Raw genomic sequence first — 25,122 nt, 5'->3', positions numbered from 1 at the left:
TCTGAGGCGGGAAATCTGAGGCGGGGAATCTGAAGCGGGGAATCTGAGGCGGGGAATCTGAGGCGGGGAATCTGATGCGGGGAATTTGAGGCGGGGAATCTGAGGCGGGGAATCTTAGGTGGGGAATCTCAGGCGGGGAATCTGATGCAGGGAATCTGAGGCGGGGAATCTGAGGCGGGGAATCAGAGGCGTGGAATCAGAGGCAGGGAATCTTAGGCAGGGAATCTAATGCAGGGAATCAGAGCCGGGGAATCTGAGGGAGGGAATCAGACGCGGGGAATCAGAGGCGGGGAATCAGAGGCGGGGAATAAGAGGCGGGGAATCAGAGGCGGGGAATCAGAGGCAGGGAATCTGAGGCAGGGAATCTGAGGAAGGGAATCTGAGGCAGGGAATCAGACGCAGGGAATCAGAGGCAGGGAATCAGAGGCGGGTTATCAGAGGGGGCAAATGAGATGTGGGAAACTAGATGCAGAGAAAGAGGCACCGAAATAGAGGCAGGCAAAGAGAGGCAGGGTATCAGAGGCAGGGAATTAGAGGCGGGGAATCAGAGATACGGAAAGAGAGGCGTGGAATCAGAGGCGCGGAATCAGAGGCAGGGAATCAGAGGCAGGGAATCAGAGGCAGGGAATCAGAGGCAGGGAATCAGAGGCAGGGAATCAGAGGCAGGGAATCTGAGACGGGGAATCTGAGGCGGGGAATTTGAGGCGGGGAATCTGAGGCGGGGAATCTGAGGCGGGGAATCTGAGGCAGGGAATCTGAGGCGGGGAATCTGAGGCGGGGAATCTGAGGCGGGGAATCTGAGGAGGGGAATCTGAGGTGGGAAATCTGAGGCGGGGAATCTGAGGCAGGGAATCTGAGGCGGGGAATCTTAGGCAGGGAATCTGAGGCAGGGAATCAGAGCCGGGGAATCTGAGGCGGGTAATCAGAGGCAGGGAATCAGAGGTGGGGAAACAGAGGCAGGGAATCAGAGGCGGGGAATCAGAGGCGGGGAATCAGAGGTGGGGAATAAGAGGCGGGGAATCAGAGTCGGGGAATCAGAGGCAGGGAATCTGAGGCAGGGAATCAGAGGTGGGGAATCAGAGGCAGGGAATCAGAGGCGGGGAATCAGAGGCGGGGAATCAGAGGCGGGGAATAAGAGTCGGGGAATCAGAGTCGGGGAATCAGAGGCAGGGAATCTGAAGCGGGGAATCTGAGGCAGGGAATCAGAGGCGGGGAATCAGAGGCGGGGAATCAGAGGCAGGGAATCAGAGGCGGGGAATCAGAGGCAGGGAATCAGAGGCGGGGTATCAGAGGCAGGGTATCAGAGGCAGGGAATCAGAGGAGGGGAATCAGAGGCGGGGAATAAGAGGTGGGGAATCAGAGTCGGGGAATCAGAGGCAGGGAATCTGAGGCGGGGAATCTGAGGCAGGGAATCTGAGGCGGGGAATCTGAGGCAGGGAATCTGAGGCAGGGAATCAGAGGCGGGGAATCAGAGGCAGGGAATCAGAGGCGGGGAATCAGAGGCGGGGAATCCGAGGCATGGAATCAGAGGCGGGTTATCAGAGGGGGCAAATGAGATGTGGGAAACTAGATGCAGAGAAAGATGCACCGAAATAGAGGCAGGCAAAGAGAGGCAGGGTATCAGAGGCAGGGAATTAGAGGCGGGGAATCAGAGATACGGAAGGAGAGGCGTGGAATCAGAGGCGCGGAATCAGAGGCAGGGAATCAGAGGCAGGGAATCAGAGGCAGGGAATCAGAGGCAGGGAATCAGAGGCAGGGAATCAGAGGCAGGGAATCAGAGGCAGGGAATCTGAGGCGGGGAATCTGAGGCGGGGAATCTGAGGCGGGGAATCAGAGGCGGGGAATCAGAGGCTGGGAATAAGAGGCGGGGAATCAGAGGCGGGGAATCAGAGGCGGGGAATCTGAGGCGGGGAATCTGAGGCGGGGAATCTGAGGCGGGGAATCGGAGGCGGGGAATCTGAGGCGGGAAATCTGAGGCGGGGAATCTGAGGCGGGGAATCTGAGGCGGGGAATCTGAGGCGGGGAATCTGATGCGGGGAATTTGAGGCGGGGAATCTGAGGCGGGGAATCTGAGGTGGGGAATCTCAGGCGGGGAATCTGATGCAGGGAATCTGAGGCGGGGAATCTGAGGCGGGGAATCAGAGGCGGGGAATCAGAGGCAGGGAATCTTAGGCAGGGAATCTAATGCAGGGAATCAGAGCCGGGGAATCTGAGGGAGGGAATCAGACGCGGGGAATCAGAGACGGGGAATCAGAGGCGGGGAATAAGAGGCGGGGAATCAGAGGCGGGGAATCAGAGGCAGGGAATCTGAGGCAGGGAATCTGAGGAAGGGAATCTGAGGCAGGGAATCAGACGCGGGGAATCAGAGGCAGGGAATCAGAGGTGGGGAATCAGAGGCGGGGAATCAGAGGCATGGAATCAGAGGCGGGTTATCAGAGGGGGCAAATGAGATGTGGGAAACTAGATGCAGAGAAAGAGGCACCGAAATAGAGGCAGGCAAAGAGAGGCAGGGTATCAGAGGCAGGGAATTAGAGGCGGGGAATCAGAGATACGGAAAGAGAGGCGTGGAATCAGAGGCGCGGAATCAGAGGCAGGGAATCAGAGGCAGGGAATCAGAGGCAGGGAATCAGAGGCAGGGAATCAGAGGCAGGGAATCAGAGGCAGGGAATCAGAGGCAGGGAATCTGAGACGGGGAATCTGAGGCGGGGAATCTGAGGCGGGGAATCTGAGGCGGGGAATCTGAGGTGGGGAATCTGAGACGGGGAATCTGAGGCGGGGAATCTGAGGCGGGGAATCTGATGCGGGGAATTTGAGGCGGGGAATCTGAGGCGGGGAATCTTAGGTGGGGAATCTCAGGCGGGGAATCTGATGCAGGGAATCTGAGGCGGGGAATCTGAGGCGGGGAATCAGAGGCGGGGAATCAGAGGCAGGGAATCTTAGGCAGGGAATCTAATGCAGGGAATCAGAGCCGGGGAATCTGAGGGAGGGAATCAGACGCGGGGAATCAGAGGCGGGGAATCAGAGGCGGGGAATAAGAGGCGGGGAATCAGAGGCGGGGAATCAGAGGCAGGGAATCTGAGGCAGGGAATCTGAGGAAGGGAATCTGAGGCAGGGAATCAGACGCGGGGAATCAGAGGCAGGGAATCAGAGGCGGGGAATCAGAGGCGGGGAATCAGAGGCATGGAATCAGAGGCGGGTTATCAGAGGGGGCAAATGAGATGTGGGAAACTAGATGCAGAGAAAGAGGCACCGAAATAGAGGCAGGCAAAGAGAGGCAGGGTATCAGAGGCAGGGAATTAGAGGCGGGGAATCAGAGATACGGAAAGAGAGGCGTGGAATCAGAGGCGCGGAATCAGAGGCAGGGAATCAGAGGCAGGGAATCAGAGGCAGGGAATCAGAGGCAGGGAATCAGAGGTGGGGAATAAGAGGCGGGGAATCAGAGGCAGGGAATCAGAGGCAGGGAATCTGAGGCAGGGAGTCTGAGGCAGGGAATCTGAGGCAGGGAATCAGAGGCTGGGAATCTGAGGCGGGGATTCTGAGGCGGGGAATCTGAGGCAGGGAATCTGAGGCGGGGAATCTGAGGCAGTGAATCTGAGGCGGGGAATCTGAGGCAGGGAATCTGAGGCAGGGAATCATAGCCGGGGAATCTGAGGCGGGGAATCAGAGGCGCGGAATCAGAGGCGGGGAAACAGAGTCAGGGAATCAGAGGTGGGGAATCAGACGCGGGGAATCAGAGGCGGATAATAAGAGGCGGGGAATCAGAGACGGGAATCAGAGGCAGGGAATCTGAGGCAGGCAATCTGAGGCAGGGAATCTGAGGCAGGGAATCAGAGGCGGGGAATCTGAGGCGGGGAATCAGAGGCGGAGAATCAGAGGCGGGTAATCAGAGGCATGGAATCAGAGGCGGGTTATCAGAGGGGGCAAATGAGATGTGGGAAACAAGATGCAGAGAAAGAGGCACCGAAATATAGGCAGGCAAAGAGAGGCAGGGTATCAGAGGCAGGGAATCAGAGGCGGGGAATCAGAGATACGGAAAGAGAGGCGTGGAATCAGAAGCGCGGAATCAGAGGCAGGGAATCAGAGGCAGGGAATCAGAGGCAGGGAATCAGAGGCAGGGAATCAGAGGCAGGGAATCAGAGGCAGGGAATCAGAGGCAGGGAATCAGAGGCGGGGAATCTGAGGCAGGGAATCTGAGGCGGGGAATCTGAGGCGGGGAATCTGAGGCGGGGAATCTGAGGCGGGGAATCTGAGGCGGGGAATCTGAGGCGGGGAATCTGAGGCGGGGAATCTGAGGCGGGGAATCTGAGGCGGGGAATCTGAGGCGGGGAATCTGTGGCGAGGAATCTGAGGTGGGGAATCTGAGGCGGGGAATCTGAGGCAGGGAATCAGAGCCAGGGAATCTGAGGCGGGGAATCAGAGGCGGGGAATCAGAGGCGGGGAAACAGAGGCAGGGAATCAGAGGCGGGGAATCTGAGGCGGGGAATCAGAGGCGGGGAATAAGATGCGGGGAATCAGAGGCGGGGAATCAGAGGCAGGGAATCTGAGGCAGGGAATCTGAGGCAGGGAATCTGACGCAGGGAATCAGACGCGGGGAATCAGAGGCAGGGAATCAGAGGCATGGAATCAGAGGCGGGTTATCAGAGGGGGCAAATGAGATGTGGGAAACTAGATGCAGAGAAAGAGGCACCGAAATAGAGGCAGGCAAAGAGAGGCAGGGTTTCAGAGGCAGGGAATTAGAGGCGGGGAATCAGAGATACGGAAAGAGAGGCGTTGAATCAGAGGCGCGGAATCAGAGGCAGGGAATCAGAGGCAGGGAATCAGAGGCAGGGAATCAGAGGCAGGGAATCAGAGGCAGGGAATCAGAGGCAGGGAATCAGAGGCAGGGAATCTGAGACGGGGAATCTGAGGCGGGGAATCTGAGGCGGGAAATCTGAGGCGGGGAATCTGAGGCGGGGAATCTGAGGCGGGGAATCTGAGGCGGGGAATCTGAGGCGGGGAATCTGAGGCGGGGAATCTGAGGCGGGGAATCTGAGGCGGGGAATCTGAGGAGGGGAATCTGAGGCGGGAAATCTGAGGCGGGGAATCTGAGGCAGGGAATCTGAGGCGGGGAATCTGAGGCGGGGAATCAGAGGCAGGGAATCAGAGGCGGGGAAACAGAGGCAGGGAATCAGAGGCGGGGAATCAGAGGCGAGGAATCAGAGGCGGGGAATAAGAGGCGGGGAATCAGAGGCGGGGAATCTGAGGAGGGGAATCTGAGGCGGGAAATCTGAGGCGGGGAATCTGAGGCAGGGAATCAGAGCCGTGGAATCTGAGGCGGGGAATCAGAGGCGGGGAATCAGAGGCGGGGAAACAGAGGCAGGGAATCAGAGGCGGGGAATCAGAGGCGGGGAATCAAAGGCGGGGAATAAGAGGCGGGGAATCAGAAGCGGGGAATCAGATGCAGGGAATCTGAGGCAGGGAATCTGAGGCAGGGAATCTGAGGCAGGGAATCAGAGGCGGGGAATCAGAGGCGGGGAATCAGAGGCCGGGAATCAGAGGCGGGGAATCAGAGGCATGGAATCAGAGGCGGGTTATCAGAGGGGGCAAATGAGATGTGGGAAACTAGATGCAGAGAAAGAGGCACCGAAATAGAGGCATGCAAAGAGAGGCAGGGTATCAGAGGCAGGGAATCAGAGGCGGGGAATCAGAGATACGGAAAGAGAGGCGTGGAATCAGAGGCGCGGAATCAGAGGCAGGGAATCAGAGGCAGGGAATCAGAGGCAGGGAATCAGAGGCAGGGAATCAGAGGCAGGGAATCAGAGGCAGGGAATCAGAGGCAGGCAATCAGAGGCAGGGAATCTGAGGCGGGGAATCTGAGGCGAGGAATCTGAGGTGGGGAATCTGAGGCGGGGAATCTGAGGCGGGGAATCTGAGGCGGGGAATCTGAGGCGGGGAATCGGAGGCGGGGAATCTGAGGCGGGAAATCTGAGGCGGGGAATCTGAAGCGGGGAATCTGAGGCGGGGAATCTGAGGCGGGGAATCTGATGCGGGGAATTTGAGGCGGGGAATCTGAGGCGGGGAATCTTAGGTGGGGAATCTCAGGCGGGGAATCTGATGCATGGAATCTGAGGCGGGGAATCTGAGGCGGGGAATCAGAGGCGTGGAATCAGAGGCAGGGAATCTTAGGCAGGGAATCTAATGCAGGGAATCAGAGCCGGGGAATCTGAGGGAGGGAATCAGACGCGGGGAATCAGAGGCGGGGAATCAGAGGCGGGGAATAAGAGGCGGGGAATCAGAGGCGGGGAATCAGAGGCAGGGAATCTGAGGCAGGGAATCTGAGGAAGGGAATCTGAGGCAGGGAATCAGACGCGGGGAATCAGAGGCAGGGAATCAGAGGCGGGGAATCAGAGGCGGGGAATCAGAGGCATGGAATCAGAGGCGGGTTATCAGAGGGGGCAAATGAGATGTGGGAAACTAGATGCAGAGAAAGAGGCACCGAAATAGAGGCAGGCAAAGAGAGGCAGGGTATCAGAGGCAGGGAATTAGAGGCGGGGAATCAGAGATACGGAAAGAGAGGCGTGGAATCAGAGGCGCGGAATCAGAGGCAGGGAATCAGAGGCAGGGAATCAGAGGCAGGGAATCTGAGGCAGGGAATCAGAGGCAGGGAATCTGAGACGGGGAATCTGAGGCGGGGAATTTGAGGCGGGGAATCTGAGGCGGGGAATCTGAGGCGGGGAATCTGAGGCGGGGAATCTGAGGCGGGGAATCTGAGGCGGGGAATCTGAGGCGGGGAATCTGAGGCGGGGAATCTGAGGAGGGGAATCTGAGGCGGGGAATCTGAGGCGGGGAATCTGAGGCGGGGAATCTGAGGCGGGGAATCTGAGGCGGGGAATCTGAGGCGGGGAATCTGAGGCGGGGAATCTGAGGCAGGGAATCTGAGGCGGGGAATCTGAGGCGGGGAATCTGAGGCGGGGAATCTGAGGCGGGGAATCTGAGGCGGGGAATCTGAGGAGGGGAATCTGAGGCGGGAAATCTGAGGCGGGGAATCTGAGGCAGGGAATCTGAGGCGGGGAATCTTAGGCAGGGAATCTGAGGCAGGGAATCAGAGCCGGGGAATCTGAGGCGGGTAATCAGAGGCGGGGAATCAGAGGTGGGGAAACAGAGGCAGGGAATCAGAGGCGGGGAATCAGAGGCGGGGAATCAGAGGTGGGGAATAAGAGGCGGGGAATCAGAGTCGGGGAATCAGAGGCAGGGAATCTGACGCAGGGAATCAGAGGTGGGGAATCAGAGGCAGGGAATCAGAGGCGGGGAAACAGAGGCGGGGAATCAGAGGCGGGGAATAAGAGGCGGGGAATCAGAGTCGGGGAATCAGAGGCAGGGAATCTGAAGCGGGGAATCTGAGGCAGGGAATCTGAGGCGGGGAATCTGAGGCAGAGAATCTGAGTCAGGGAATCAGAGGCGGGGAATCAGAGGCAGGGAATCAGAGGCGGGGTATCAGAGGCGGGGAATCAGAGGCATGGAATCAGAGGCGGGTTATCAGAGGGGGTAAATTAGATGTGGGAAACTAGATGCAGAGAAAGAGGCACCGAAATAGAGGCAGGCAAAGAGAGGCAGGGTATCAGAGGCAGGGAATCAGAGGAGGGGAATCAGAGGCGGGGAATAAGAAGGGGAATCAGAGTCGGGGAATCAGAGGCAGGGAATCTGAGGCGGGGAATCTGAGGCAGGGAATCTGAGGCGGGGAATCTGAGGCAGGGAATCTGAGGCAGGGAATCAGAGGCGGGGGATCAGAGGCAGGGAATCAGAGGCGGGGAATCAGAGGCGGGGAATCAGAGGCATGGAATCAGAGGCGGGTTATCAGAGGGGGCAAATGAGATGTGGGAAACTAGATGCAGAGAAAGAGGCACCGAAATAGAGGCAGGCAAAGAGAGGCAGGGTATCAGAGGCAGGGAATTAGAGGCGGGGAATCAGAGATACGGAAGGAGAGGCGTGGAATCAGAGGCGCGGAATCAGAGGCAGGGAATCAGAGGCAGGGAAGCAGAGGCAGGGAATCAGAGGCAGGGAATCAGAGGCAGGGAATCAGAGGCAGGGAATCAGAGGCAGGGAATCTGAGGCGGGGAATCTGAGGCGGGGAATCTGAGGCGGGGAATCAGAGGTGGGGAATCAGAGGCGGGGAATAAGAGGCGGGGAATCAGAGGCGGGGAATCAGAGGCGGGGAATCTGAGGCGGGGAATCTGATGCGGGGAATCTGAGGCGGGGAATCTGAGGCGGGGAATCTGAGGCGGGGAATCTGAGGCGGGGAATCTGAGGCGGGGAATCTGAGGCGGGGAATCTGAGGCGGGGAATCTGAGGCGGGGAATCTGAGGCGGGGAATCGGAGGCGGGGAATCTGAGGCGGGAAATCTGAGGCGGGGTATCTGAGGCGGGGAATCTGAGGCGGGGAATCTGAGGCGGGGAATCTGATGCGGGTAATTTGAGGCGGGGAATCTGAGGCGGGGAATCTGAGGTGGGGAATCTCAGGCGGGGAATCTGATGCAGGGAATCTGAGGCGGGGAATCTGAGGCGGGGAATCAGAGGCGGGGAATCAGAGGCAGGGAATCTGAGGCAGGGAATCTAATGCAGGGAATCAGAGCCGGGGAATCTGAGGGAGGGAATCAGACGCGGGGAATCAGAGGCGGGGAATCAGAGGTGGGGAACAAGAGGCGGGGAATCAGAGGCGGGGAATCAGAGGCAGGGAATCTGAGGCAGGGAATCTGAGAAAGGGAATCTGAGGCAGGGAATCAGATGCGGGGAATCAGAGGCAGGGAATCAGAGGCGGGGAATCAGAGGCGGGGAATCAGAGGCATGGAATCAGAGGCGGGTTATCAGAGGGGGCAAATGAGATGTGGGAAACTAGATGCAGAGAAAGAGGCACCGAAATAGAGGCAGGCAAAGAGAGGCAGGGTATCAGAGGCAGGGAATTAGAGGCGTGGAATCAGAGGCGCGGAATCAGAGGCAGGGAATCAGAGGCAGGGAATCAGAGGCAGGGAATCAGAGGCAGGGAATCAGAGGCAGGGAATCAGAGGCAGGGAATCAGAGGCAGGGTATCTGAGACGGGGAATCTGAGGCGGGGAATCTGAGGCGGGGAATCTGAGGCGGGGAATCTGAGGCGGGGAATCTGAGGCGGGGAATCTGAGGCGGGGAATCTGAGGCGGGGAATCTGAGGCGGGGAATCTGAGGCGGGGAATCTGAGGCGGGGAATCTGAGGTGGGGAATCTGAGGCGGGGAATCTGAGGCGGGGAATCTGAGGCGCGGAATCTGAGGCGGGGAATCAGAGGCGGGGAATCAGAGGCGGGGAAACAGAGGCAGGGAATCAGAGGCGGGGAATCAGAGGCGGGGAATCAAAGGCGGGGAATAAGAGGCGGGGAATCAGAGGCGGGGAATCAGATGCAGGGAATCTGAGGCAGGGAATCAGAGGCAGGGAATCTGAGGCAGGGAATCAGAGGCGGGGAATCAGAGGCGGGGAATCAGAGGCCGGGAATCAGAGGCGGGGAATCAGAGGCATGGAATCAGAGGCGGGTTATCAGAGGGGGCAAATGAGATGTGGGAAACTAGATGCAGAGAAAGAGGCACCGAAATAGAGGCAGGCAAAGAGAGGCAGGTTATCAGAGGCATGGAATCAGAGGCGGGGAATCAGAGATATGGAAAGAGAGGCGTGGAATCAGAGGTGCGGAATCAGAGGCAGGGAATCAGAGGCAGGGAATCAGAGGCAGGGAATCAGAGGCGGGGAATAAGAGGTGGGGAATCAGAGTCGGGGAATCAGAGGCAGGGAATCTGAGGCGGGGAATCTGAGGCAGGGAATCTGAGGCGGGGAATCAGAGGCAGGGAATCAGAGGCAGGGAATCAGAGGCGGGGAATCTGAGGCGGGGAATCTGAGGCGGGGAATCTGAGGCGGGGAATCTGAGGCGGGGAATCAGAGGCGGGGAATAAGAGGTGGGGAATCAGAGTCGGGGAATCAGAGGCAGGGAATCTGAGGCGGGGAATCTGAGGCAGGGAATCTGAGGCGGGGAATCAGAGGCAGGGAATCAGAGGCAGGGAATCTGAGGCGGGGAATCTGAGGCGGGGAATCTGAGGCGGGGAATCTGAGGCGGGGAATCTGAGGCGGGGAATCTGAGGCGGGGAATCTGAGGCGGGGAATCTGAGGCGGGGAATCTGAGGCGGGGAATCTGAGGCGGGGAATCTGAGGCGGGGAATCTGAGGCGCGGAATCTGAGGCGGGGAATCAGAGGCGGGGAGTCAGAGGCGGGGAAACAGAGGCATGGAATCAGAGGCGGGTTATCAGAGGGGGCAAATGAGATGTGGGAAACTAGATGCAGAGAAAGAGGCACCGAAATAGAGGCAGGCAAAGAGAGGCAGGTTATCAGAGGCATGGAATCAGAGGCGGGGAATCAGAGATATGGAAAGAGAGGCGTGGAATCAGAGGCGCGGAATCAGAGGCAGGGAATCAGAGGCAGGGAATCAGAGGCAGGGAATCAGAGGCAGGGAATCAGAGGCGGGGAATCTGAGGCGGGAAATCTGAGGCGGGGAATCTGAGGCGGGGAATCTGAGGCGGGGAATCTGAGGCGGGGAATCTGATGCGGGGAATTTGAGGCGGGGAATCTGAGGCGGGGAATCTGAGGTGGGGAATCTCAGGCGGGGAATCTGATGCAGGGAATCTGAGGCGGGGAATCTGAGGCGGGGAATCAGAGGCGGGGAATCAGAGGCAGGGAATCTTAGGCAGGGAATCTAATGCAGGGAATCAGAGCCGGGGAATCTGAGGGAGGGAATCAGACGCGGGGAATCAGAGACGGGGAATCAGAGGCGGGGAATAAGAGGCGGGGAATCAGAGGCGGGGAATCAGAGGCAGGGAATCTGAGGCAGGGAATCTGAGGAAGGGAATCTGAGGCAGGGAATCAGACGCAGGGAATCAGAGGCAGGGAATCAGAGGTGGGGAATCAGAGGCGGGGAATCAGAGGCATGGAATCAGAGGCGGGTTATCAGAGGGGGCAAATGAGATGTGGGAAACTAGATGCAGAGAAAGAGGCACCGAAATAGAGGCAGGAAAAGAGAGGCAGGGTATCAGAGGCAGGGAATTAGAGGCGGGGAATCAGAGATACGGAAAGAGAGGCGTGGAATCAGAGGCGCGGAATCAGAGGCAGGGAATCAGAGGCAGGGAATCAGAGGCAGGGAATCAGAGGCAGGGAATCAGAGGCAGGGAATCAGAGGCAGGGAATCAGAGGCAGGGAATCTGAGACGGGGAATCTGAGGCGGGGAATCTGAGGCGGGGAATCTGAGGCGGGGAATCTGAGGCGGGGAATCTGAGACGGGGAATCTGAGGCGGGGAATCTGAGGCGGGGAATCTGATGCGGGGAATTTGAGGCGGGGAATCTGAGGCGGGGAATCTTAGGTGGGGAATCTCAGGCGGGGAATCTGATGCAGGGAATCTGAGGCGGGGAATCTGAGGCGGGGAATCAGAGGCGGGGAATCAGAGGCAGGGAATCTTAGGCAGGGAATCTAATGCAGGGAATCAGAGCCGGGGAATCTGAGGGAGGGAATCAGATGCGGGGAATCAGAGGCGGGGAATCAGAGGCGGGGAATAAGAGGCGGGGAATCAGAGGCGGGGAATCAGAGGCAGGGAATCTGAGGCAGGGAATCTGAGGAAGGGAATCTGAGGCAGGGAATCAGACGCGGGGAATCAGAGGCAGGGAATCAGAGGCGGGGAATCAGAGGCGGGGAATCAGAGGCATGGAATCAGAGGCGGGTTATCAGAGGGGGCAAATGAGATGTGGGAAACTAGATGCAGAGAAAGAGGCACCGAAATAGAGGCAGGCAAAGAGAGGCAGGGTATCAGAGGCAGGGAATTAGAGGCGGGCAATCAGAGATACGGAAAGAGAGGCGTGGAATCAGAGGCGCGGAATCAGAGGCAGGGAATCAGAGGCAGGGAATCAGAGGCAGGGAATCAGAGGCAGGGAATCAGAGGCAGGGAATCAGAGGCAGGGAATCTGAGACGGGGAATCTGAGGCGGGGAATTTGAGGCGGGGAATCTGAGGCGGGGAATCTGAGGCGGGGAATCTGAGGCGGGGAATCTGAGGCGGGGAATCTGAGGCGGGGAATCTGAGGCGGGGAATCTGAGGCGGGGAATCTGAGGAGGGGAATCAGAGGCGGGAAATCTGAGGCGGGGAATCTGAGGCAGGGAATCTGAGGCGGGGAATCTTAGGCAGGGAATCTGAGGCAGGGAATCAGAGCCGGGGAATCTGAGGCGGGTAATCAGAGGCGGGGAATCAGAGGTGGGGAAACAGAGGCAGGGAATCAGAGGCGGGGAATCAGAGGCGGGGAATCAGAGGTGGGGAATAAGAGGTGGGGAATCAGAGTCGGGGAATCAGAGGCAGGGAATTTGAGGCAGGGAATCTGAGGCAGGGAATCTGAGGCAGGGAATCAGAGGTGGGGAATCAGAGGCAGGGAATCAGAGGCGGGGAATCAGAGGCGGGGAATCAGAGGCGGGGAATAAGAGGCGGGGAATCAGAGTCGGGGAATCAGAGGCAGGGAATCTGAAGCGGGGAATCTGAGGCAGGGAATCTGAGGCAGGGAATCTGAGGCAGGGAATCTGAGTCAGGGAATCAGAGGCGGGGAATCAGAGGCAGGGAATCAGAGGCGGGGTATCAGAGGCGGGGAATCAGAGGCATGGAATCAGAGGCGGGTTATCAGAGGGGGCAAATTAGATGTGGGAAACTAGATGCAGAGAAAGAGGCACCGAAATAGAGACAGGCAAAGAGAGGCAGGGTATCAGAGGCAGGGAATCAGAGGAGGGCAATCAGAGGCGGGGAATAAGAGGTGGGGAATCAGAGTCGGGGAATCAGAGGCAGGGAATCTGAGGCGGGGAATCTGAGGCAGGGAATCTGAGGCGGGGAATCTGAGGCAGGGAATCTGAGGCAGGGAATCAGAGGCGGGGAATCAGAGGCAGGGAATCAGAGGCGGGGAATCAGAGGCGGGGAATCAGAGGCATGGAATCAGAGGCGGGTTATCAGAGGGGGCAAATGAGATGTGGGAAACTAGATGCAGAGAAAGAGGCACCGAAATAGAGGCAGGCAAAGAGAGGCAGGGTATCAGAGGCAGGGAATTAGAGGCGGGGAATCAGAGATACGGAAGGAGAGGCGTGGAATCAGAGGCGCGGAATCAGAGGCAGGGAATCAGAGGCAGGGAATCAGAGGCAGGGAATCAGAGGCAGGGAATCAGAGGCAGGGAATCAGAGGCAGGGAATCAGAGGCAGGGAATCTGAGGCGGGGAATCTGAGGCGGGGAATCTGAGGCGGGGAATCAGAGGCGGGGAATCAGAGGCGGGGAATAAGAGGCGGGGAATCAGAGGCGGGGAATCAGGGGCGGGGAATCTGAGGTGGGGAATCTGAGGCGGGGAATCTGAGGCGGGGAATCTGAGGCGGGGAATCTGAGGCGGGGAATCTGAGGTGGGGAATCTGGGGCAGGGAATCTGAGGCGGGGAATCTGAGGCAGGGAATCTGAGGCGGGGAATCTGAGGCAGGGAATCTGAGGCGGGGAATCTGGGGCAGGGAATCTGAGTCAGGGAATCAGAGGCGGGGAATCAGAGGCAGGGAATCAGAGGCGGGGTATCAGAGGCGGGGAATCAGAGGCATGGAATCAGAGGCGGGTTATCAGAGGGGGCAAATTAGATGTGGGAAACTAGATGCAGAGAAAGAGGCACCGAAATAGAGGCAGGCAAAGAGAGGCAGGGTATCAGAGGCAGGGAATCAGAGGAGGGGAATCAGAGGCGGGGAATAAGAGGTGGGGAATCAGAGTCGGGGAATCAGAGGCAGGGAATCTGAGGCGGGGAATCTGAGGCAGGGAATCTGAGGCGGGGAATCTGAGGCAGGGAATCTGAGGCAGGGAATCAGAGGCGGGGAATCAGAGGCAGGGAATCAGAGGCGGGGAATCAGAGGCGGGGAATCAGAGGCATGGAATCAGAGGCGGGTTATCAGAGGGGGCAAATGAGATGTGGGAAACTAGATGCAGAGAAAGAGGCACCGAAATAGAGGCAGGCAAAGAGAGGCAGGGTATCAGAGGCAGGGAATTAGAGGCGGGGAATCAGAGATACGGAAGGAGAGGCGTGGAATCAGAGGCGCGGAATCAGAGGCAGGGAATCAGAGGCAGGGAATCAGAGGCAGGGAATCAGACGCAGGGAATCAGAGGCAGGGAATCAGAGGCAGGGAATCAGAGGCAGGGAATCAGAGGCGGGGAATCTGAGGCGGGGAATCTGAGGCGGGGAATCTGAGGCGGGGAATCAGAGGTGGGGAATCAGAGGCGGGGAATCAGAGGCGGGGAATCAGAGGCGGGGAATCAGAGGCGGGGAATCTGAGGCGGGGAATCTGAGGCGGGGAATCTGAGGCGGGGAATCTGAGGCGGGGAATCTGAGGCGGGGAATCTGAGGCGGGGAATCTGAGGCGGGGAATCTGAGGCGGGGAATCTGAGGCGGGGAATCGGAGGCGGGGAATCTGAGGCGGGAAATCTGAGGCGGGGTATCTGAGGCGGGGAATCTGAGGCGGGGAATCTGAGGCGGGGAATCTGATGCGGGAAATTTGAGGCGGGGAATCTGAGGCGGGGAATCTGAGGTGGGGAATCTCAGGCGGGGAATCTGATGCAGGGAATCTGAGGCGGGGAATCTGAGGCGGGGAATCAGAGGCGGGGAATCAGAGGCAGGGAATCTGAGGCAGGGAATCTAATGCAGGGAATCAGAGCCGGGGAATCTGAGGGAGGGAATCAGACGCGGGGAATCAGAGGCGGGGAATCAGAGGTGGGGAACAAGAGGCGGGGAATCAGAGGCGGGGAATCAGAGGCAGGGAATCTGAGGCAGGGAATCTGAGGCAGGGAATCTGAGGCGGGGAATCTGAGGCAGAGAATCTGAGTCAGGGAATCAGAGGCGGGGAATCAGAGGCAGGGAATCAGAGGCGGGGTATCAGAGGCGGGGAATCAGAGGCATGGAATCAGAGGCGGGTTATCAGAGGGGGTAAATTAGATGTGGGAAACTAGATGCAGAGAAAGAGGCACCGAAATAGAGGCAGGCAAAGAGAGGCAGGGTATCAGAGGCAGGGAATTAGAGGCGGGGAATCAGAGATACGGAAAAAGAGGCGTGGAATCAGAGGCGCGGAATCAGAGGCAGGGAATCAGAGGCAGGGAATCAGAGGCAGGGAATCAGAGGCAGGGAATCAGAGGCAGGGAATCAGAGGCAGGGAATCAGAGGCAGGGAATCTGAGACGGGGAATCTGAGGCGGGGAATCAGGCGGGGAATCTGAGGCGGGGAATCTGAGGCGGGGAATCTGAGGCGGGGAATCAGAGGGGGGAATAGAGATGTGGGGAATGAGAGGCAGAGAAAGAGGCGAGGAAATTGAGGCAGGGAAAGAGAGGCGGGGAATCAAAGGTGGAGAATCAGAGGCGGGGAAACAGGCGGGTGAACAGAGGCAGGTAAACATAAGCAGATAAATAGAGGCGGGGAAAGAGGTGGGCAAAACATAGTGGTTGGAACTTGTGTTCAAAATGAGGTACACAAAACAGATCAAACAGAGTTGTTGAAATTGAGGGAGGTAAAGAGAGGCACGGAAAGAGTGGAGTGGAAAGATTGGAGGTGAAAGAGAGGCGCAGAGACAGAGGCGGGGAATCAGAGGCGGGGAATCAGAGGCGTGGAATCAGAGGCGGGGTAAGAGATGTGGGGAAACGGAGGCCGGGAAAGTTGCACGGAAAGGGATGCGGGGAATCAGAGGCGGGGAATCAGAGGCGGCGAATCAGAGGCGGGGAATCAGAGGCGGGGAATCTGAGGCAGGGAATCAGAGCCGGGGAATCAGAGCCTGGGAATCAGAGGAGGGGAATCAGAGGCGGGGATTCAGAGGCGGGGAATCTGAGGCATGGAATCTGAGGTGGGGAATCTGAGGCGGGGAATCTGAGGCGGGGAATCTGAGGCGGGGAATCTGAGGCAGGGAATCTGAGGTGGGGAATCTGAGGCAGGGAATCTCAGGCAGGGAATCAGAGCCGGGGAATCTGAGGCGGGGAATCAGAGGCGGGGAATCAGAGGCGGGGAGACAGAGGCAGGGAATCAGAGGCGGGTAATCAGAGGCGGGGAATCAGAGGTGGGGAATAAGAGGCGGGGAATCAGAGGCAGGGAATCAGAGGCAGGGAATCTGAGGCAGGGAGTCTGAGGCAGGGAATCTGAGGCAGGGAATCAGAGGCTGGGAATCTGAGGCGGGGAATCTGAGGCAGGGAATCTGTGGCGGGGAATCTGAGGCATGGAATCTCAGGCAGGGAATCAGAGCCGGGGAATCTGAGGCGGGGAATCAGACGTGGGGAATCAGAGGCGGGGAAACAGAGTCAGGGAATCAGAGGTGGGGAATCAGAGGCGGGGAATCAGAGGCGGGGAATAAGAGGCGGGGAATCAGAGGCGGGGAATCAGAGGCAGGGAATCTGAGGCAAGGAATCTGAGGCAGGGAATCTGAGGCAGGTAATCAGAGGCGGGGAATCAGAGGCGGGAAACAGAGGCGGGGATTCAGAGGCATGGAATCAGAGGCGGGTTATCAGAGGGGGCAAATGAGATGTGGGAAACTAGATGCAGAGAAAGAGGCACGGAAATAGAGGCAGGCAAAGAGAGGCAGGGTATCTGAGGCAGGGAATCTGAGGCGGGGAATCAGAGACACGGAAAGAGAGGCGGGGAATCAGAGGCGCGGAATCAGAGGCAGGGAATCAGAGGCTGGGAATCAGAGGCAGGGATTTAGAGGCAGGGAATCAGAGGCAGGGAATCAGAGGCTGGGAATCAGAGGCAGGGATTTAGAGGCAGGGAATCAGAGGCAGGGAATCTGAGGCGGGGAATCTGAGGCGGGGAATCTGAGGCGGGGAATCTGAGGCGGGGAATCTGAGGCAGGGAATCTGAGGCGGGGAATCCGAGGCAGGGAATCTGAGGCAGGGAATCTCAGGCAGGGAATCAGAGCCGGGGAATCTGAGGCAGGGAATCAGGCAGGAAATCATAGGCAGGGAATCTGAGGCAGGGAGTGTGAGGCAGGGAATCTGAGGCAGGGAATCTGAGGCAGGGTATCTGAGGTATGGAATCTGAGGCGGGGAATCTGAGGTGGGGAATCTGAGGTTGGGAATCAGAGGCGCGGATTCAGTGGTGGGGAATCAGAGGGGGGTAAAGAGAAGTGGGGAAAGAGAGGCAGAGAAAGAGGTGCACAAAGAAAGGCAGGGAAAGAGAGGAGGGGAATCAGAGGCGGGTAATCTGAGGTGGGGAAACAGAGGCGCGGATTCAGATGCGGGGAATCAGAGGGGGGAATAGAGATGTGGGGAATGAGAGGCAGAGAAAGAGGCGAGGAAATTGAGGCAGGGAAAGAGAGGCGGGGAATCAAAGGTGGAGAATCAGAGGCGGGGAAACAGGCGGGTGAACAGAGGCAGGTAAACATAAGCAGATAAATAGAGGCGGGGAAAGAGGTGGGCAAAACATAGTGGTTGGAACTTGTGTTCAAAATGAGGTACACAAAACAGATCAAACAGAGTTGTTGAAATTGAGGGAGGTAAAGAGAGGCACGGAAAGAGTGGAGTGGAAAGATTGGAGGTGAAAGAGAGGCGCAGAGACAGAGGCGGGGAATCAGAGGCGGGGAATCAGAGGCGTGGAATCAGAGGCGGGGTAAGAGATGTGGGGAAACGGAGACCGGGAAAGTTGCACGGAAAGGGATGCGGGGAATCAGAGGCGGGGAATCAGAGGCGGCGAATCAGAGGCGGGGAATCAGAGGCGGGGAATCTGAGGCAGGGAATCAGAGCCGGGGAATCAGAGCCTGGGAATCAGAGGAGGGGAATCAGAGGCGGGGATTCAGAGGCGGGGAATCAGAGGTGGGGAATCAGTGGCGGGGAATCAGAGGCGGGGAATCAGAGGCAGGGAATCAGAGGCGGGGAATCAGAGGCGGGGAATCAGAGGCGGGGAATCGGTGGCAGGGAATCTGAGGCAGGGTATCAGAGGCAGGGAATCAGAGGCGGGGAATCAGAGACACGGAAAGAGAGGCATGGAATCAGAGGCGCGGAATCAGAGGCAGGGAATCTGAGGCAGGGAATCAGAGGCAGGGAATCTGAGGCAGGGTGTCTGAGGCAGGGAATCTGAGGCAGGGAATCAGAGGCTGGGAATCTGAGGCGGGGAATGTGAGGCAGGGAATCTGAGGTGGGGAATCTGAGGCATGGAATCTCAGGCAGGGAATCAGAGCCGGGGAATCTGAGGCGGGGAATCAGACGCGGGGAGTCAGAGGCGGGGAAACAGAGGCAGGGAATCAGAGGCGGGGAATCAGAGGCGGGGAATCAGTGGCGGGGAATAAGAGGCGGGGAATCAGAGGCGGGGAATCAGAGGCAGGGAATCTGAGGCAAGGAATCTGAGGCAGGGAATCTGAGGCAGGGAATCAGAGGCGGGGAATCAGAGGCGGGGAATCAGAGGCGGGGAATCAGAGGCATGGAATCAGAGGCGGGGAATCTGAGGCGGGGAATCTGAGGCGGGGAATCTGAGGCGCGGAATCTGAGGCGGGGAATCAGAGGCGGGGAGTCAGAGGCGGGGAAACAGAGGCATGGAATCAGAGGCGGGTTATCAGAGGGGGCAAATGAGATGTGGGAAACTAGATGCAGAGAAAGAGGCACCGAAATAGAGGCAGGCAAAGAGAGGCAGGTTATCAGAGGCATGGAATCAGAGGCGGGGAATCAGAGATATGGAAAGAGAGGCGTGGAATCAGAGGCGCGGAATCAGAGGCAGGGAATCAGAGGCAGGGAATCAGAGGCAGGGAATCAGAGGCAGGGAATCAGAGGCGGGGAATCTGAGGCGGGAAATCTGAGGCGGGGAATCTGAGGCGGGGAATCTGAGGCGGGGAATCTGAGGCGGGGAATCTGATGCGGGGAATTTGAGGCGGGGAATCTGAGGCGGGGAATCTGAGGTGGGGAATCTCAGGCGGGGAATCTGATGCAGGGAATCTGAGGCGGGGAATCTGAGGCGGGGAATCAGAGGCGGGGAATCAGAGGCAGGGAATCTTAGGCAGGGAATCTAATGCAGGGAATCAGAGCCGGGGAATCTGAGGGAGGGAATCAGACGCGGGGAATCAGAGACGGGGAATCAGAGGCGGGGAATAAGAGGCGGGGAATCAGAGGCGGGGAATCAGAGGCAGGGAATCTGAGGCAGGGAATCTGAGGAAGGGAATCTGAGGCAGGGAATCAGACGCGGGGAATCAGAGGCAGGGAATCAGAGGTGGGGAATCAGAGGCGGGGAATCAGAGGCATGGAATCAGAGGCGGGTTATCAGAGGGGGCAAATGAGATGTGGGAAACTAGATGCAGAGAAAGAGGCACCGAAATAGAGGCAGGAAAAGAGAGGCAGGGTATCAGAGGCAGGGAATTAGAGGCGGGGAATCAGAGATACGGAAAGAGAGGCGTGGAATCAGAGGCGCGGAATCAGAGGCAGGGAATCAGAGGCAGGGAATCAGAGGCAGGGAATCAGAGGCAGGGAATCAGAGGCAGGGAATCAGAGGCAGGGAATCAGAGGCAGGGAATCTGAGACGGGGAATCTGAGGCGGGGAATCTGAGGCGGGGAATCTGAGGCGGGGAATCTGAGGCGGGGAATCTGAGACGGGGAATCTGAGGCGGGGAATCTGAGGCGGGGAATCTGATGCGGGGAATTTGAGGCGGGGAATCTGAGGCGGGGAATCTTAGGTGGGGAATCTCAGGCGGGGAATCTGATGCAGGGAATCTGAGGCGGGGAATCTGAGGCGGGGAATCAGAGGCGGGGAATCAGAGGCAGGGAATCTGAGGAAGGGAATCTGAGGCAGGGAATCAGACGCGGGGAATCAGAGGCAGGGAATCAGAGGCGGGGAATCAGAGGCGGGGAATCAGAGGCATGGAATCAGAGGCGGGTTATCAGAGGGGGCAAATGAGATGTGGGAAACTAGATGCAGAGAAAGAGGCACCGAAATAGAGGCAGGCAAAGAGAGGCAGGGTATCAGAGGCAGGGAATTAGAGGCGGGCAATCAGAGATACGGAAAGAGAGGCGTGGAATCAGAGGCGCGGAATCAGAGGCAGGGAATCAGAGGCAGGGAATCAGAGGCAGGGAATCAGAGGCAGGGAATCAGAGGCAGGGAATCAGAGGCAGGGAATCTGAGACGGGGAATCTGAGGCGGGGAATTTGAGGCGGGGAATCTGAGGCGGGGAATCTGAGGCGGGGAATCTGAGGCGGGGAATCTGAGGCGGGGAATCTGAGGCGGGGAATCTGAGGCGGGGAATCTGAGGCGGGGAATCTGAGGAGGGGAATCAGAGGCGGGAAATCTGAGGCGGGGAATCTGAGGCAGGGAATCTGAGGCGGGGAATCTTAGGCAGGGAATCTGAGGCAGGGAATCAGAGCCGGGGAATCTGAGGCGGGTAATCAGAGGCGGGGAATCAGAGGTGGGGAAACAGAGGCAGGGAATCAGAGGCGGGGAATCAGAGGCGGGGAATCAGAGGTGGGGAATAAGAGGTGGGGAATCAGAGTCGGGGAATCAGAGGCAGGGAATTTGAGGCAGGGAATCTGAGGCAGGGAATCTGAGGCAGGGAATCAGAGGTGGGGAATCAGAGGCAGGGATTCAGAGGCGGGGAATCAGAGGCGGGGAATCAGAGGCGGGGAATAAGAGGCGGGGAATCAGAGTCGGGGAATCAGAGGCAGGGAATCTGAAGCGGGGAATCTGAGGCAGGGAATCTGAGGCAGGGAATCTGAGGCAGGGAATCTGAGTCAGGGAATCAGAGGCGGGGAATCAGAGGCAGGGAATCAGAGGCGGGGTATCAGAGGCGGGGAATCAGAGGCATGGAATCAGAGGCGGGTTATCAGAGGGGGCAAATTAGATGTGGGAAACTAGATGCAGAGAAAGAGGCACCGAAATAGAGACAGGCAAAGAGAGGCAGGGTATCAGAGGCAGGGAATCAGAGGAGGGCAATCAGAGGCGGGGAATAAGAGGTGGGGAATCAGAGTCGGGGAATCAGAGGCAGGGAATCTGAGGCGGGGAATCTGAGGCAGGGAATCTGAGGCGGGGAATCTGAGGCAGGGAATCTGAGGCAGGGAATCAGAGGCGGGGAATCAGAGGCAGGGAATCAGAGGCGGGGAATCAGAGGCGGGGAATCAGAGGCATGGAATCAGAGGCGGGTTATCAGAGGGGGCAAATGAGATGTGGGAAACTAGATGCAGAGAAAGAGGCACCGAAATAGAGGCAGGCAAAGAGAGGCAGGGTATCAGAGGCAGGGAATTAGAGGCGGGGAATCAGAGATACGGAAGGAGAGGCGTGGAATCAGAGGCGCGGAATCAGAGGCAGGGAATCAGAGGCAGGGAATCAGAGGCAGGGAATCAGAGGCAGGGAATCAGAGGCAGGGAATCAGAGGCAGGGAATCAGAGGCAGGGAATCTGAGGCGGGGAATCTGAGGCGGGGAATCTGAGGCGGGGAATCAGAGGCGGGGAATCAGAGGCGGGGAATAAGAGGCGGGGAATCAGAGGCGGGGAATCAGGGGCGGGGAATCTGAGGTGGGGAATCTGAGGCGGGGAATCTGAGGCGGGGAATCTGAGGCGGGGAATCTGAGGCGGGGAATCTGAGGCGGGGAATCTGGGGCAGGGAATCTGAGGCGGGGAATCTGAGGCAGGGAATCTGAGGCGGGGAATCTGAGGCAGGGAATCTGAGGCGGGGAATCTTAGGCAGGGAATCTGAGGCAGGGAATCAGAGCCGGGGAATCTGAAGCGGGTAATCAGAGGCGGGGAATCAGAGGTGGGGAAACAGAGGAAGGGAATCAGAGGCGGGGAATCAGAGGCGGGGAATCAGAGGCGGGGAATAAGAGGCGGGGAATCAGAGTCGGGGAATCAGAGGCAGGGAATCTGAAGCGGGGAATCTGAGGCAGGGAATCTGAGGCGGGGAATCTGAGGCAGGGAATCTGAGTCAGGGAATCAGAGGCGGGGAATCAGAGGCAGGGAATCAGAGGCGGGGTATCAGAGGCGGGGAATCTGAGGCGGGGAATCTGAGGCGGGGAATCTGGGGCAGGGAATCTGAGGCGGGGAATCTGAGGCAGGGAATCTGAGGCGGGGAATCTGAGGCAGGGAATCTGAGGCGGGGAATCTTAGGCAGGGAATCTGAGGCAGGGAATCAGAGCCGGGGAATCTGAGGCGGGTAATCAGAGGCGGGGAATCAGAGGTGGGGAAACAGAGGAAGGGAATCAGAGGCGGGGAATCAGAGGCGGGGAATCAGAGGCGGGGAATCAGAGGCGGGGAATAAGAGGCGGGGAATCAGAGTCGGGGAATCAGAGGCAGGGAATCTGAAGCGGGGAATCTGAGGCAGGGAATCTGAGGCGGGGAATCTGAGGCAGGGAATCTGAGTCAGGGAATCAGAGGCGGGGAATCAGAGGCAGGGAATCTGAGGCGGGGAATCTGAGGCGGGGAATCTGAGGCGGGGAATCTGAGGCGGGGAATCTGGGGCAGGGAATCTGAGGCGGGGAATCTGAGGCAGGGAATCTGAGGCGGGGAATCTGAGGCAGGGAATCTGAGGCGGGGAATCTTAGGCAGGGAATCTGAGGCAGGGAATCAGAGCCGGGGAATCTGAGGCGGGTAATCAGAGGCGGGGAATCAGAGGTGGGGAAACAGAGGCAGGGAATCAGAGGCGGGGAATCAGAGGCGGGGAATCAGAGGTGGGGAATAAGAGGCGGGGAATCAGAGTCGGGGAATCAGAGGCAGGGAATTTGAGGCAGGGAATCTGAGGCAGGGAATCTGAGGCAGGGAATCAGAGGTGGGGAATCAGAGGAAGGGAATCAGAGGCGGGGAATCAGAGGCGGGGAATCAGAGGCGGGGAATAAGAGGCGGGGAATCAGAGTCGGGGAATCAGAGGCAGGGAATCTGAAGCGGGGAATCTGAGGCAGGGAATCTGAGGCGGGGAATCTGAGGCAGGGAATCTGAGTCAGGGAATCAGAGGCGGGGAATCAGAGGCAGGGAATCAGAGGCGGGGTATCAGAGGCGGGGAATCAGAGGCATGGAATCAGAGGCGGGTTATCAGAGGGGGCAAATTAGATGTGGGAAACTAGATGCAGAGAAAGAGGCACCGAAATAGAGGCAGGCAAAGAGAGGCAGGGTATCAGAGGCAGGGAATCAGAGGAGGGGAATCAGAGGCGGGGAATAAGAGGTGGGGAATCAGAGTCGGGGAATCAGAGGCAGGGAATCTGAGGCGGGGAATCTGAGGCAGGGAATCTGAGGCGGGGAATCTGAGGCAGGGAATCTGAGGCAGGGAATCAGAGGCGGGGAATCAGAGGCAGGGAATCAGAGGCGGGGAATCAGAGGCGGGGAATCAGAGGCATGGAATCAGAGGCGGGTTATCAGAGGGGGCAAATGAGATGTGGGAAACTAGATGCAGAGAAAGAGGCACCGAAATAGAGGCAGGCAAAGAGAGGCAGGGTATCAGAGGCAGGGAATTAGAGGCGGGGAATCAGAGATACGGAAGGAGAGGCGTGGAATCAGAGGCGCGGAATCAGAGGCAGGGAATCAGAGGCAGGGAATCAGAGGCAGGGAATCAGACGCAGGGAATCAGAGGCAGGGAATCAGAGGCAGGGAATCAGAGGCAGGGAATCAGAGGCAGGGAATCTGAGGCGGGGAATCTGAGGCGGGGAATCTGAGGCGGGGAATCAGAGGTGGGGAATCAGAGGCGGGGAATCAGAGGCGGGGAATCAGAGGCGGGGAATCAGAGGCGGGGAATCTGAGGCGGGGAATCTGAGGCGGGGAATCTGAGGCGGGGAATCTGAGGCGGGGAATCTGAGGCGGGGAATCTGAGGCGGGGAATCTGAGGCGGGGAATCTGAGGCGGGGAATCTGAGGCGGGGAATCGGAGGCGGGGAATCTGAGGCGGGAAATCTGAGGCGGGGTATCTGAGGCGGGGAATCTGAGGCGGGGAATCTGAGGCGGGGAATCTGATGCGGGAAATTTGAGGCGGGGAATCTGAGGCGGGGAATCTGAGGTGGGGAATCTCAGGCGGGGAATCTGATGCAGGGAATCTGAGGCGGGGAATCTGAGGCGGGGAATCAGAGGCGGGGAATCAGAGGCAGGGAATCTGAGGCAGGGAATCTAATGCAGGGAATCAGAGCCGGGGAATCTGAGGGAGGGAATCAGACGCGGGGAATCAGAGGCGGGGAATCAGAGGTGGGGAACAAGAGGCGGGGAATCAGAGGCGGGGAATCAGAGGCAGGGAATCTGAGGCAGGGAATCTGAGGCAGGGAATCTGAGGCGGGGAATCTGAGGCAGAGAATCTGAGTCAGGGAATCAGAGGCGGGGAATCAGAGGCAGGGAATCAGAGGCGGGGTATCAGAGGCGGGGAATCAGAGGCATGGAATCAGAGGCGGGTTATCAGAGGGGGTAAATTAGATGTGGGAAACTAGATGCAGAGAAAGAGGCACCGAAATAGAGGCAGGCAAAGAGAGGCAGGGTATCAGAGGCAGGGAATTAGAGGCGGGGAATCAGAGATACGGAAAAAGAGGCGTGGAATCAGAGGCGCGGAATCAGAGGCAGGGAATCAGAGGCAGGGAATCAGAGGCAGGGAATCAGAGGCAGGGAATCAGAGGCAGGGAATCAGAGGCAGGGAATCAGAGGCAGGGAATCTGAGACGGGGAATCTGAGGCGGGGAATCAGGCGGGGAATCTGAGGCGGGGAATCTGAGGCGGGGAATCTGAGGCGGGGAATCAGAGGGGGGAATAGAGATGTGGGGAATGAGAGGCAGAGAAAGAGGCGAGGAAATTGAGGCAGGGAAAGAGAGGCGGGGAATCAAAGGTGGAGAATCAGAGGCGGGGAAACAGGCGGGTGAACAGAGGCAGGTAAACATAAGCAGATAAATAGAGGCGGGGAAAGAGGTGGGCAAAACATAGTGGTTGGAACTTGTGTTCAAAATGAGGTACACAAAACAGATCAAACAGAGTTGTTGAAATTGAGGGAGGTAAAGAGAGGCACGGAAAGAGTGGAGTGGAAAGATTGGAGGTGAAAGAGAGGCGCAGAGACAGAGGCGGGGAATCAGAGGCGGGGAATCAGAGGCGGGGAATCTGAGGCAGGGAATCAGAGCCGGGGAATCAGAGCCTGGGAATCAGAGGAGGGGAAT

Source organism: Narcine bancroftii, chromosome 13, assembly GCF_036971445.1.
Source record: "Narcine bancroftii isolate sNarBan1 chromosome 13, sNarBan1.hap1, whole genome shotgun sequence".
In the NCBI taxonomy this organism is placed as follows: domain Eukaryota; kingdom Metazoa; phylum Chordata; class Chondrichthyes; order Torpediniformes; family Narcinidae; genus Narcine; species Narcine bancroftii.
Note: the sequence above shows the minus strand (reverse complement) of the source record.